Here is a 13714-nt window from a genome sequence, read left to right on the forward strand (position 1 = left end):
CAAAAAAGAGCCCGCATTGCCAAGACAATCCTAAGTCAAAAGGACAAAGCTGGAGGCGTCACGCTACCTGACTTCAAACTATACTACAAGGCTACAGTAACCAAAACAGCATGGTACTGGTACCACAACAGAGATATAGACCAATGGAACAGAACAGAGTCCTCAGAAATAATACCACACATCTACAGCCATCTGATCTTTGACAAACCTGAGAGAAACAAGAAATGGGGAAAGGATTCCCTATTTAATAAATGGTGCTGGGAAAATTGGCTAGCCATAAGTAGAAAGCTGAAACTGGATCCTTTCCTTACCCCTTATACGAAAATTAATTCAAGATGGATTAGAGACTTAAATGTTAGACCTAATACCATAAAAACCCTAGAAGAAAATCTAGGTAGTACCATTCAGGACATAGGCATGGGCAAGGACTTCATGTCTAAAACACCAAAAGCAACGGCAGCAAAAGCAAAAATTGACACATGGGATCTAATTAAACTAAAGAGCTTTTGCACAGCTAAAGAAACTACCATCAGAGTGAACAGGCAACCTACAGAATGGGAAAAAATTTTTGCAACCTACTCATCTGACAAAGGGCTAATATCCAGAATCTACAAAGAACTCAAACAAATATACAAGAAAAAAACAAACAACCCCATCAAAAAGTGGGGAAAGGATATGAACAGACATTTCTCAAAAGAAGACATCCATACAGCCAACAGACACATGAAAAAATGCTCGTCATCACTCGCCATCAGAGAAATGCAAATCAAAACTACAATGAGATACCATCTCACACCAGTTAGAATGGCAATCATTAAGAAGTCAGGAAACAACAGGTGTTGGAGAGGATGTGGAGAAATAGGAACACTTTTACACTGTTGGTGGGATTGTAAACTAGTTCAACCATTATGGAAAACAGTATGGCGTTTCCTCAAGGATCTAGAACTAGATGTACCATATGACCCAGCCATCCCACTACTGGGTATATACCCAAAGGATTATAAATTACTCTACTACAAAGACACATGCACACGTATGTTTATTGCGGCACTATTCACAATAGCAAAGACTTGGAATCAACCCAAATGTCCATCTGTGACAGACTGGATTAAGAAAATGTGGCACATATACACCATGGAATACTATGCAGCCATAAAAAAGGATGAGTTTGCATCCTTTGTAGGGACATGGATGCAGCTGGAAACCATCATTCTTAGCAAACTATCACAAGAAGAGAAACCAAACACCGCATGTTCTCACTCATAGGTGGGAACTGAACAATGAGATCACTTGGACTCGGGAAGGGGAACATCACACACTGGGGCCTATCATGGGGAGGGGGGAGGAGGGAGGGATTGCATGGGGGAGTTATACATGATATAAACGTCATGCACATGTACCCTAGAACTTAAAGTATAATTAAAAAAAAAATAAATAAATAAAAAAGAGTTGCATGGTCAACTAGCTGAGAATTTGGCAGCCACTATGCCAGAAGTAGGTCAGTATTTTGAACACAAGTTCAATCTCTCACAATGGTAAATGAGCCTTAAGGAATCTCCAGACCCCACACTCAAAGTAAGTCAAAGTCCTGGCCAGGCATGATGGCTCACATGTGGAATCCCAGTACTTTGGGAGATCGAGGCGGGTAGATCATGAGGTCAGGAGTTCAAGACCAGCCTGGTCAAGATGGTGAATTCCCATCTCTACTAAAAATACAAAAACTAGCCAAGCGTGGTGGCGGATGCCTGTGATCCCAGCTACTTGGGAAGCTGACGCAGAGAATTGCTTGAATCCAGGAGGCGGAGGTCGCAGTGAGCTGAGATCACACCACTGCACTCTAGTCTGGGCAACAGAGCGAGACTCCATCTCGGGAGGGGGGAAGGTAGGTCAAAGTCCTATCTTAACGTATAAATAAAAACCCGGGTGCAGTGGCTCATGCCTGTAATCCCAGTATGTTGGGGGCCAAGGAGGGCGGATCACTCAAGGTCAGGAGTTTGAGACCAGCCTGGCCAACATGGTGAAACCCCATCTCTAATAAAAATACAAAAATTAGCTGGACTTGGTGACACATGACTGTAATCCCAACTACTTGGGAGGCTGAGGCAGGAGAATAACTTGAACCTGGGAGGCACAGGTTGTGGTGAGCCCAGATCATGCCACTGCACTCTAGTCTGGGCAACAGAGTTAGACTCTATCTCAAAAAAAAAAAAAGTGCAGCTGTAGGAAAAAAATCAGTGTATTAGCACAACTAGATATGCTATTTCTGTCACCGTGTTCTTAGCAACATGAATGGACTAAGATTCACACACGTAAAAATTAGAAAATGTAAAAATAGAGAAGAACATGGTGACATGCACCTGTAGTCAGCTACTTGGAAGGCTGACAGGAAGATCCCTTGAGCCCAGGAGTTCAAGGCTGCAATGTACTATAATCATGCCTGTGAACAGCCACTGCACTCCAGCCTGGGAAACACAGTGAAACTCTGTGTCTAAAAAAAATAAATTTAAATAAATTTAAAAAGGCAACCCTCCCCCACCAGAAATGTAAAAATAATTCTACCATTTGTAAAATTGCCAGGTAAAATGAGAGCACTTCCCCTCTCCAAAAACTATTCAACAGAAAAACTGCCCTAAGTCTTCACAAATCATCTCATTATCTTATCTGTTTAACAAAGTTCCTTCTGAAGAAGATAACCTGAAAAGACCTCCATCAATGCTAGTTTCAGGTGCTTATGAAGAAATAAAAAATTTAATAGATGTAAGTATTCCTGGGGATATATACCACATAATTGCATAATTGTGTTGGGTGTCTTCAGAACACTTAAAAAAACAACAAAATAAAGTTATGTTGCAGAGATCAGAAATACACATGAGGAACGAAAGAAACTGTCAGTGTTACAAGAATGGATGGTGATATCCTGTGAAAAAATTTCTAATGTAAATTAGATCTTACACAAAAGGAAAGAAGTTATATAACTTTAAAAAGGGGGCTGTGGATGACCAAAAAACACAAAATATCCAAGATATGCACGAATATAAAATGAGTCAAATGTTATGTGGTGAGGTATATATGAATCAGGAAAAGAAATCAGTATTTTAAAATCATAGATTACTTTTCTTTCTAATAGTTTTTTAAAATTTTATTTATTTATTTTTATGGAGACGTGGTCTCCCTTTGTTGCCCAGGCTAGTTTCGAACTCCTGGGCTCAAGGGATCCTCCTGCCTCGGCCTCCCAAAGTGCTGGGATTACTACAGATGTGAGCCATCGCACTCAGCCAGATTACTTTTTATAGTAATTTTTCATACATATTCTCACTAGTGAGTTTCAGTATTACGAGGCTGACTGCTTCATCTATATCCCTAACATTTATATATTTAAATAGGTAAAATAAATAAAACTTGAGGGGCTGTCAATGTCTCAATGGGAAAATGTGGGCTTGCTTTATATTTGGGGTTACCTTACATTCAGGTACATACAGTGTATGTGTATATACGTTTAAGTGTGTGTATATATTCCAAAATGCTTAAAGTGAGACAGAGGATGAAGCCACACACTTTCAGAGCTATCCCTTTTGCTAGAAATGACCTGGATACAGTTCAAACCAACAACTGACTGATTCACCTACTGATGCCAAATACCTAGATATACAAAGCTGAGAAGCAGCAAAATTTCTTCCCTACTAAACTGAGGTCTCTGGGGGTAAAGATACAGCCTCACAATACATTGTGGTGATTGTAATCTGTATGTATAGGATTCAGAGATGGAAAAAAGAGCAGGTGATTATTCTGGAAGGGAAAGCAAATTTTCCCTGGTTTCAATTTCATACTCTCTTAACTCATCATACAACAGTTACAGCACTTTTCACACTTCATTACAATTACTAGCTCATATATCAGTCTCTCCCATGAGAGAGCTCATTAAAGGCAGTACCATGTCTTCTTCATCCTCAAATTGCCAGCACCTAGCAGGGTACATCTTAAATATTAAATGAATCCTAATAAATGAAATGTAACTTAGAAGACATCTGTAGAAAGCAACAATATTCTATTTAGTCTATGCTTTAGTGCAGCGATAATTTGGAAAAAAAAAATATTAGCCATCTAGAGAGTAGCATAATTGCTTTTTCAAGTTTATACCACCCCATATTCCTCCTCCTGCCACTATAGTGATATGATGAACTGCCTCAATAAAAAGCCTCTACTTCAAGAACAGAACACAGAAGAGATTTTTAAAAAGGCATTTTCCTGGCAGAGAAAGGACTGACATCCTTTTTATTTGTGGCAGAGGAAAGATGAGGAACTGAAAAGGGAATATGTAGAGAAGAACGAATTCAGATAGAGCTGGGTACACAAAGCAAACCTCTAAGATACTACATATTAATATATGTCTGAAATTTAGCCTCTTAAGTCATGGCTGAAGCCAAGTCAAATTTACTGAACTGTCCAAACTTTAATTTTAAAAGTGCAAATTAAATTGTTTTAAATGAAGTCATTATGTAATTGCTCTAAAATTTTAATCAACACTGAAAACATATTTTTCAAATCAGTCCAATCTACTGTCTCTTAAAATTATTTTTCATTTGTCTCTTTACCCACTAACGTCATAAATACAAAAACTCTTAGAACAAAAGTGGGAAGTTTAAGTCATGAAAATGCTCTATAGAAAAACGTACTCTTGGGATACTCTTGACTTCACTGCCACTGACTTGTATTTTCAAGTGAAAGAGTTGTTCATCCCCACTCCTCTGATTATCAACATGTTTTAAATTACTACATAAGCCTTCTTAATATAAAAAAGTGTAAACCTAGAGCTTTCCCTTGGCATGCTGGTAGACTCTGCATTCCTACCACTAGATGGCAGACTGTACAGAGGAACAATAGGACCTTGGTAGGAACACAGATGCATTCCGGCTCATCTGTAAACCACATCCTTAAATCTGAGATTGTTTAGGATTCCATTCTAGTACTCAGGTAAGTTGGTGATTTTCAAAACTAGATACCTTAGGCCCATCCTAGATTCCAAATAAGCATTACTGTAAAGGATGAGGAAAATATTTTGCTAAGCACCACCTCAAATATTTATTACTTATATGTCACTTTTTAATTTATCAGAAATGCAAGACAATAAAAAGCTACTTAATGGAATAAAAACTCATCACTTAATATAAGAATAAAAAATTTTATTTAAACTGAGTAAGAAAGCAAAACGAAAGCATTACAGTGCTCCAACATGAAAAAATAACATATCCATGGTATAAATTACATTCTCTTCTTTGAAGATCTTAAGTTTCACAATGACAACCCCACCTATAAGAAAGAAAACATATTAAGTATCAAGTGATTTAAGAACAAATGCCAAAATTACAAACACTTTTTTGTATTACACGCTAAGAACTTAACTAATAGTTCATTAGCCCAGTTAAATATAATCGGGACTCTCAAAAAAAAAAAAAAAAATCTAGTACTGGATCAGAAAAATACAGAAACCTCACTTCCTAAGCAAAACAAAAGTCAACTAATAATACACTGTGCATACTACTTACCTCCACCAATGCTGTGAACCCAAGCAGGGTCCAGGGTGGGGGCAGAAAAATTCTCCTTTCTTTCCAACAAGGCAGGGAAAAAGAAACCAACAATTGAGAGGCTCTGCAAATGCAGATCAGAGTACTATAAAGGAAAAAACATTATCTGAGGAGGTTAAAGGAATTGGGACTAAGTCTGGAGAAAAGTACATTATTAGTTAGGAATGACCAACCGTCCTGGTTTTGCTGGAGCAGTCCTGGTTCACACCCGTTGTCCCAGTGTCCCACTTGGATAGTACACCCTCTCACTCTTAAAAGAGACCACCCAAGTTTGGATAACATATTACATGTCACCTCAGTTATAAGCACACTAATAAAAGTTTGCATGTAGCTAAAAAAATTAATACACTACCAGTAGCAGCTATTCACAGTGCATCTGCATTTTCCTTTTGTGAGTGCTATATTCTGGTTCTTTCTCAGCCTCCTTAAAACACAAACACGCTTCTATTCTGCCTACTTTGTCCTCTAACCCCTCTACCCATGACCATTTTTTAACAATAATCTCTGCTCCTGTTTTTTTCACCCTGGGAAACTCATCTAATTTCTTAACCTCAAAGAAAATCTCTATGCAAATCATTCACAAACTTCTCAGAAAAATCAATCTAAGGTTTTCTGGGGGAGTTAGAGACATTAGAATTTTTCACCTCTGTCCAAAAACATCTCACATTCAAAAAACAAAAACACGGTCTCAAATGCAACCTAAATGTCCCATTTTTGTTTTAATCAATAACACTCATTCTCAACTTTGTTAAATTCTCAGGAATCCTGTCTCTTTGTAACTTCCACAATGTGTGACACAGTGCCTTAAACATGTATGACAGTATAAATATTTGTGGATTTGTATGTGAAACAAAGGCCCATTCTCCACTCGGAAGATCCAGGAGAGTGAAGTAAGGGTAACAGGGAAAAAGCCTTCCCTGTAGGTAGGTTAAAGTTATTCGTTAATAGCCAAACCCATGTCTAAAAATAAAGTAGGAATCCAAAGATTTTTTTCATATCTTCTCTTAAAATGTTTAAATTCTGCCCAGTCACAGGGAATAATGGATTGCAGTTAGACTTTCTGCCAGAGAGTCTCCCTCACTCAGAAAACACAAGTTCCGTTCCATGTACCCAATGCACATAGAACAATGAGAATCTTTATATATTCTACCTTCACGAAGCTTTGCAAACCTCAGTAAGAAAAAACAGAAATCCCATTTATTCTAGTATTAACAGCATACTATAACATGCCAATAGTGTCTTAGGATTTAGAAATATACAATAGTGGACAAAGTTTCTATTATTATCATGGAGCTTATATACTAATGGGAGGAATGCAATCAGTACACAAATGAACAAATATATGTCAGACGGTGGCAAGTGCTAAGAATTTCTTAGCTCTTGGGAGGGATGGAGCTACGTGTTTAGGGGAGGTTGCTAGGAAGGAGCCCCACATAAAATGACTTTCGAGAATTATGGCAACAATGGTAGTGTGTCACCAGTGGCCTGGAGGACTATGGAACTGACCATCATGATCAACTACCACCCTCCACATAGTGAGTAAGTGTGAAGGCCTCCCATTCATGCTATATCTCACATGTCTGCTCCACCCGTGCCAAACCAAAGACACATCACACGGGACAGTCTCTTGGTAATTTTGCAAAGCCTCCAGTTTTATGTATATAGTACTAGAGACAGCAGAAATCTCATTTATTTATTCACATGCGTCACAATTAAAACAATCTCTTCACTTTAAGTGAGTCAAAATTACACCAGCCATTTATTACATCTGATTAAGTGACATACCTGTGGCTAGTAAGCATCTGAAGACCCTATAAGCCAGGAGCTCCCAATGCCCAGGCTGTGGACCGTTACTGGTTTGTGACCTGTTAGGAACTGGGCCACACAGTGGTTGGTGAGCTAGTAAGCATTTCTGCCTGAGCTCCAGATCAGTGGGGGCATTAGACTCTCACAGGAGCGCGGACCCTATTGTGAAGTGCACATGCAAGAGATCTAGGTTGTGCACTCCTTATGAGAATCTAATGCTGGATGATCTGAGGTGGAACAGTTTCATCCCGAAACTATCCCTCCACACATCTCCTGCCAGTCTGTGGAAAATGTGTTTTCCATGAAACCACTCCTTGGTGCCAAAAAGGTTGGGGACCGCTACCGTAAGCCACTGAGTAACAAGTGAAAGTCATTTCTGAAAAGTCTTTTTTCAAACTGCTGGAAATCAACTGCAGTAATGGCGGACGTAGCACCAAATAATAACCTATCTATGTGGCTTAAAATTTTGAAACAATACTCTGTAAGTGGAAAATATTAGATATTTTAATTAATTATTAATATATCACTATAAAATAAAGCCATTAATAAATCACTACAAAATAAAGCCAAAGTTATTTTTCCTAATAAGTTTAATCTTAAGCCTTTAAGTTTCTACAAGAAGGAAAAATCACTAGGATTATTCTACAAGAAGAAATAATCACCAGGACAAAAAATATCTCTATCCTCATACACCTCATAACTATACAATTGTTCTTACAAGATTCCTAGCAGGGTACAGTGGTATGCACCTGTAGTCCCAGCTACTCAGGAGGTTCAGGTGGGTGGATCACTTCAGCCCAGGAGTTTGAGGCTGTAGTATCCAATGATGACAACTGTGCATAGCCACTGAACTTCATTCAGCCTAGGCAACATAGTAAGACCCTGTCTTGAAATTTAAAAAAAAAAAAAAAAAAAAAAAAGATTCCATATAACCCACATTCACCTATTTCTCAGCATTAAAAAGTCTGACTTCACTTCCTGACAAATGCCTTTCTTAAAAGGAATTATAAAATTTTATATAGATCTATATTTAGAGAATATCCCATTTATTTTCAAAACCACATTCTATCTATGAATGGATATTTGAAGAGTCTCCTAAATTTCTTAAAGAGTGTATCTTTATCTTGGCTTGTGTGAGAAAGTAATATAAATTTTAAGTGGTCTAGACAAGTTGGAAGGGAAATATAATCATCTTTCTCCCATCATTCTACAGTACCAATCTTTCACCAACTTTTTTTTGCTATGATGCCAAAGGATCTTCAAATAAACCTTCTACCCAACTACTACTTTTCAAGTTAATCTCTTTAAACTTGACAAACACTGGAGAATGTTAACTCATTTTTACTTTCATTCCTATATTAGATACCCTCCAGAGTGACTGGGATTGGCAGGTGTCTTGTCTTTAGCTCTTTCTATAAGATATTTCATTAAAGTTAATTTCCCCCATTAAAAATCTTCTGGCTCACATTTATTTGATAGTCTGTCCTAAGCGCTATTCATTTTCAATCTCTGCTTCAAATACTGATGATGAAGATTTTAATTTGCCATCACTGAAGTTCTCCTCTAGACTCTCCAGCGTCCATGCATGGTCCCATCCATTTCCATGTGCTACAACTGTACTGTAACAGGACTAAGCAACACATAAGAATGAGCAAAAAAATCTAGAATCAAATTCGAGATTCATGATTCACCATTGTGATTTCAGGCATGTTAATTAGTCACTCAGTTTCCATTTAAACATTTAAAAAACAGGATTGATACTTAATTTTCACAACATCTTGGTTGAGTAAGGTAATATATTTAAGGTACTAAGTACCCTAAAGCTTTTAAAGCTTTAAAGCACCATTACAAATACTTTTATTTCTTTCTTACCATCATTTTGTATTGATATTTTCCCTCATTTTAGGAGACAATTCCTCTGTCACCTTTCCAACACAGTGTTATGAAAATACCTCAAACTCAATTACTGCTGCAAAACCTTCATTATCTAATGTCCAATTTCTTCATCAACTGGGAAGTGTTACCACAGATTCTTGCACTCAATTTTAAGAGTGGCGAAATCTTTATAATGCACATATGATTTCTTTATTAATAAAGACAGGGCCTTGCTTTGTCACCCAGGCTGGAGTAGCTGGGACTACAGGTACATGCTAGCACATTCAGCTAATTTTTAAATTTTCTGTAGATACAAGGTCTCACTATGTTGCCCAGGCTGATTTCAACCTCCTGACCTTAAGTGATCCTCCCGCTTTGGCCACCCAAAGTGCTGGGAATACAGGCATGAGCCACTGTGCTTGGCCAAGATTTCTTTATACGTTACAAAATTCGTTCATATCCTTAGTCTTCCAATTTAACAACATCCTTGTGCCAAGGCAAGGAATGCTGTTATAATATCTCCATTATAAAGATTTAAATACTTGTCTAAAGTAGCACAAACTAGTGGCTGCGTTGGAACTCATTTTTCAAACAGTAACCTTTCCACTAGCGGGACAGATGAAGATACACATTCTCAACACACACACATTCTCCCCTCATTTCCATGTGGTCTGAGTGAGACTGGTTATCATTTTCTCTAATTATTCTAAACTCCACACATTTTCACAAATTCAGCGTTGTGTTTAGTTCTAAAAAATCTAATGCCTAGCATACACAGTAGGCCATCTCTTGTCCGGTTTAGTATATCCTCATTGGCATCATCATCTTCTTTGTGGCTACAATGAAGTAAAGTTGACAGACTATGAGGAAAGAGACAAATTATTCAACTCAAGTTCACAAGATGCGAAAGTTCTGGTCTTTCCCCATCTCCAAATGACTCAAACTGCAAGCCTTAATTTATAAGCAAGTTTAAAGAAGTCAAGAATGTCAGAAAACAAACTAAATCAACTCACTAGATTTTAGGCGAACAGGTCTTATATGATGTTATATAAGAAGAACCCAGAGCAATTTTCCAGTCATCTTTTGCCCTAGAGATTAATTACTATCAATCCTAAGTAATAGCAGAAGGGGTAAACTATGTCAAAAGGGGCTTCAACAGTTATAACACATTCTTGGTTAGTCATGAAGTTACAAAAACATAACTCTGATGAAGAAAGTCAAAGAAAAATCAATTCTAGATTAAGTCTATAAGCCCAAGGACAGGAAGCAATTTATTAGTAAGTTTCTCCCTTAAAAGGTTTCCAGCTGGGTGCAGTGGCTCATGCCTGTAATACCAGCACTTTGGGAAGCTGAGGCTGGCAGATCACCTGAGGTCAGCAGTTCGAGACCAGTCTGGCCAATAACGGGGTGAAACCCCATCTCTACTAAAAATATAAAAAATTAGCCAAGCATGGTGGCGGGCACCTGTAATCCCAGCTACTTGGGAGGCTAAGGCAGGAGAATCTCTTGAACTCAGGAGGCAGACGTTGCAGTGAGTCGAGATCACGCCACTATACTCCAGCCTGGGAAACAAGACCAAAACTCCGTCTTAAAAAAAAAAAAAAAGGATTCCAATCTCCTGATGGCAAGAACGGTTCTCTCCTTGCACTGCACCTTCATGCAGTCAAGGAGTATCTTAGTATCCCAAGCTGCTCTATAAATAGCTTTCTAACTTAGCTACCAGTTGCAATTCTATAGCTAATTTTTAAGTTAGCACCTATGGCTGTTTTTCGTTGCTACTGAGCTATGTCAGGCAGTATTTCTAGGATAGGCTACTACAGAAACCACTTGAAGATAGTGCCTGGATCCACTCTAGGTCACCAAGTCAAAACAGTATTTTGCAAGAATACGATGAACAAAAATAAAAGAGGGTTTATACTCTATAAAGTCTAAGACTTTATATTAATACCCAACACAAATTCCAAACCTGATAACAAATACACAAATACATAGTTCTGTGAAGAAAAATTACTAAAGCTAATGTTAAGAAAAACAGGCCAGGCTCAGTGGCTCACACCTGTAATTCCAGCACTTCGAGGCTGAGGCAGGCAGATTACAAGATCAGGAAGTCGAGACCATCCTGGCCAACATGCTGAAACCCTGGCTCTACTAAAAATACAAAACTTAGCCGGGCATGGTGGCACATGCCTGTAATCTCAGCTACAGGAGGCTGAGGCAGGAGAATGGCTTGAACCTGTGAGGCAGAGGTTGAGGTGAGCCGAGATAGCGCCATTGCACTTCAGCCTGGGCAATAAGAGTGAAACTCGGTCTCAAAACAAAACAAAACAAAACAAAAATTACTGCCTGCTAAACTGTAACTTCTCAGTCATTAAACAGCTGATTTTACTTTAAAAAGGAAATGTACAAATGGGAATAAGGATAATGTGAGTATATTTCCCAATTCTGAAAATGGGAGGCAAAGTCATCACATAAAGAACAAATCAGAGGGTCAGGTGCAGAGGCTCACACCTGTAATCCCAGCACTTTGGAAGACCGAGGCAAGCGGATCACATGAGGCTAGGAGTTCAAGACCAGCCTGACCAATATGGCAAAAGTCCGTCTCTACTAAATATACAAAAATTAGCCAGGTATGGTGGGTGCACACCTACAATCCCAATCACTTGGGAGGCTGAGGCATGAGAATCACTGGAACCCAGTGCAGTGAGCTGAGACTGTGCCACTGCACTGCAGCCTGGGTGACAAAGCAAGCCTGTCTCAAAAAATAAAAAAAAAAAAAAGAACAAATCATCAGAACTTTACTCCAGTTCCATACCAAAAGATCAAATGCAACTATCCTGTTAACTTATTTTCTCTTGGATATTCAGTTTTAATACACAAATTCATTGCAGAGCAACCCACTCCATTTTGTACGTATCAATAAATCTTCAAACTGACCTTATATCTCAAAGCCAGACAAATTCCCCCATGACAGCTCACCTGAAATAAAGCCAGTAACTGTTAATTAGTGAAATTCATTTTCTTTTCTTTTCTTTTTTTTTTTTTTTTGTCTGAGCTCACTCTGTCACCCAGGCTGGAGTGCAGTGGTGCGATCTCAGGGTTTCATCATGTTGGCCAGGCTGGTCTCAAACTCCTGACCTCAGGTGATCCACCCGCCTTGGCCTCCCAAAGTGCAGGGGTTACAGGCGTGAGCCACCATGCCTGGCCTCTTTTCTACTCATCTAAGAGAAATGCTATCTTCCAAAATTCTGCCCCTCCCTTTCCAAAGATCCAATCTGAAGACAGATGAACTTAGAGAAGTTAAAAACAAAAAAGTACCAACAATTAAAACTAGTTTGCTAGGTAAAACTACATATCGGACACAACTAAAGATTATTCTAACTACATCAGGCCAGGTGAGGTGGCTCACGCCTGTAATCCCAGCACTCTGGGAGGTCGAGGTGAGTGGATCACCTGAGGTCAGGAGTTCAAGACCAACATGGCAAAACCCCATCTCTACTAAAAACAAAATACAAAAATTAGTCAGGCGTAGTGGTGAGAACCTATAATCCCAGCTACCGGGAGGCGGCGGTTGCAGTGAGCAGAGATTGCGCCCCTGCACTCCAGCCTGGGCGACAGAGCAAGACTCTGTTTCAAAAAAAAAAAAAAGAACTGTATCAGTAAGTTGCTTAATTTCAAGTCACAAATGGCCAAAAAGAAGAAAAAAAAGGCAAAAACAAAGTTCACCCGTTTTTGACAAATAACTCAAAACTAGATGTACATGTACTGCAAGTAAAAGCAAACTTTTTTGGCTCTTAATGGTTGTCACTGGTACACAAAAGGCTATAAGCCAAAAACGTGCAAGCAATTGTAGCCACAAAAACTGATACAGCCTTGACCTATTACAGAGTTCTAATATTAAACAGACATATGCAATTCCCCATTCTACAATACATATACACAGCATTCATATAATTTAAGAAACATAGTCCTTCCATCATGCAAATTAAATTAAGGATCCTGGCAACAAAAATGTTTATATTTCTGTGTTTCTAAAGAATTAAAATTAAGAGATAAAAATAAGGTGAAGTAATTACCCATCAATCCATCACTTAATAATTTTAAAATTATGTCACTGTGGTAGAACATAAAGAAATGGTGATGGATTAGTGATGCTCCTTACACACCCTCAACTGATCCCCCTAATATGAACAACACTCAACACATACAAGATAATTTTTAATAAAGGCAGAAACTCCCTTTTTTTTAACATCCAAGATACACACTGGAAAAACATTAGTTTTATTATTATTATTTTCATGTGATAGTGGTCTTGCTATGTTGTACAAGGTGGCCTCGAACTACTGGCCTCAAGAAATACTGCCACCTCAGCCACCTGAGTAGCTGGGACTACAAGGATGCACCACCGCACCCAGCTGAAAATTCACACTTTTGTTGCCCATTTCCTCCTAAAA

The 13714-nt window shown here is 38.5% G+C and overlaps 1 protein-coding gene and 1 long non-coding RNA gene across 19 annotated transcripts in view; both read right to left on the bottom strand.

Annotated features, from left to right (window-relative positions):
* The window catches only part of PICALM (phosphatidylinositol binding clathrin assembly protein), a 119659-nt gene that overhangs the window by 86348 nt on the left and 19597 nt on the right, over positions 1-13714 (bottom strand). The window lies entirely within an intron of this gene.
* LOC117080034 lies at positions 5160-11341 on the bottom strand. The gene is made up of 3 exons (XR_004435684.1): positions 10277-11341; positions 5544-5667; positions 5160-5307 (listed from the first exon to the last, which is right to left on the bottom strand). It is a non-coding gene; the product is annotated as an uncharacterized LOC117080034 (long non-coding RNA).

This window comes from Trachypithecus francoisi, unplaced genomic scaffold (genome assembly GCF_009764315.1).
Source record: "Trachypithecus francoisi isolate TF-2019V2 unplaced genomic scaffold, Tfra_2.0 Lachesis_group8, whole genome shotgun sequence".
Lineage (NCBI taxonomy): Eukaryota > Metazoa > Chordata > Mammalia > Primates > Cercopithecidae > Trachypithecus > Trachypithecus francoisi.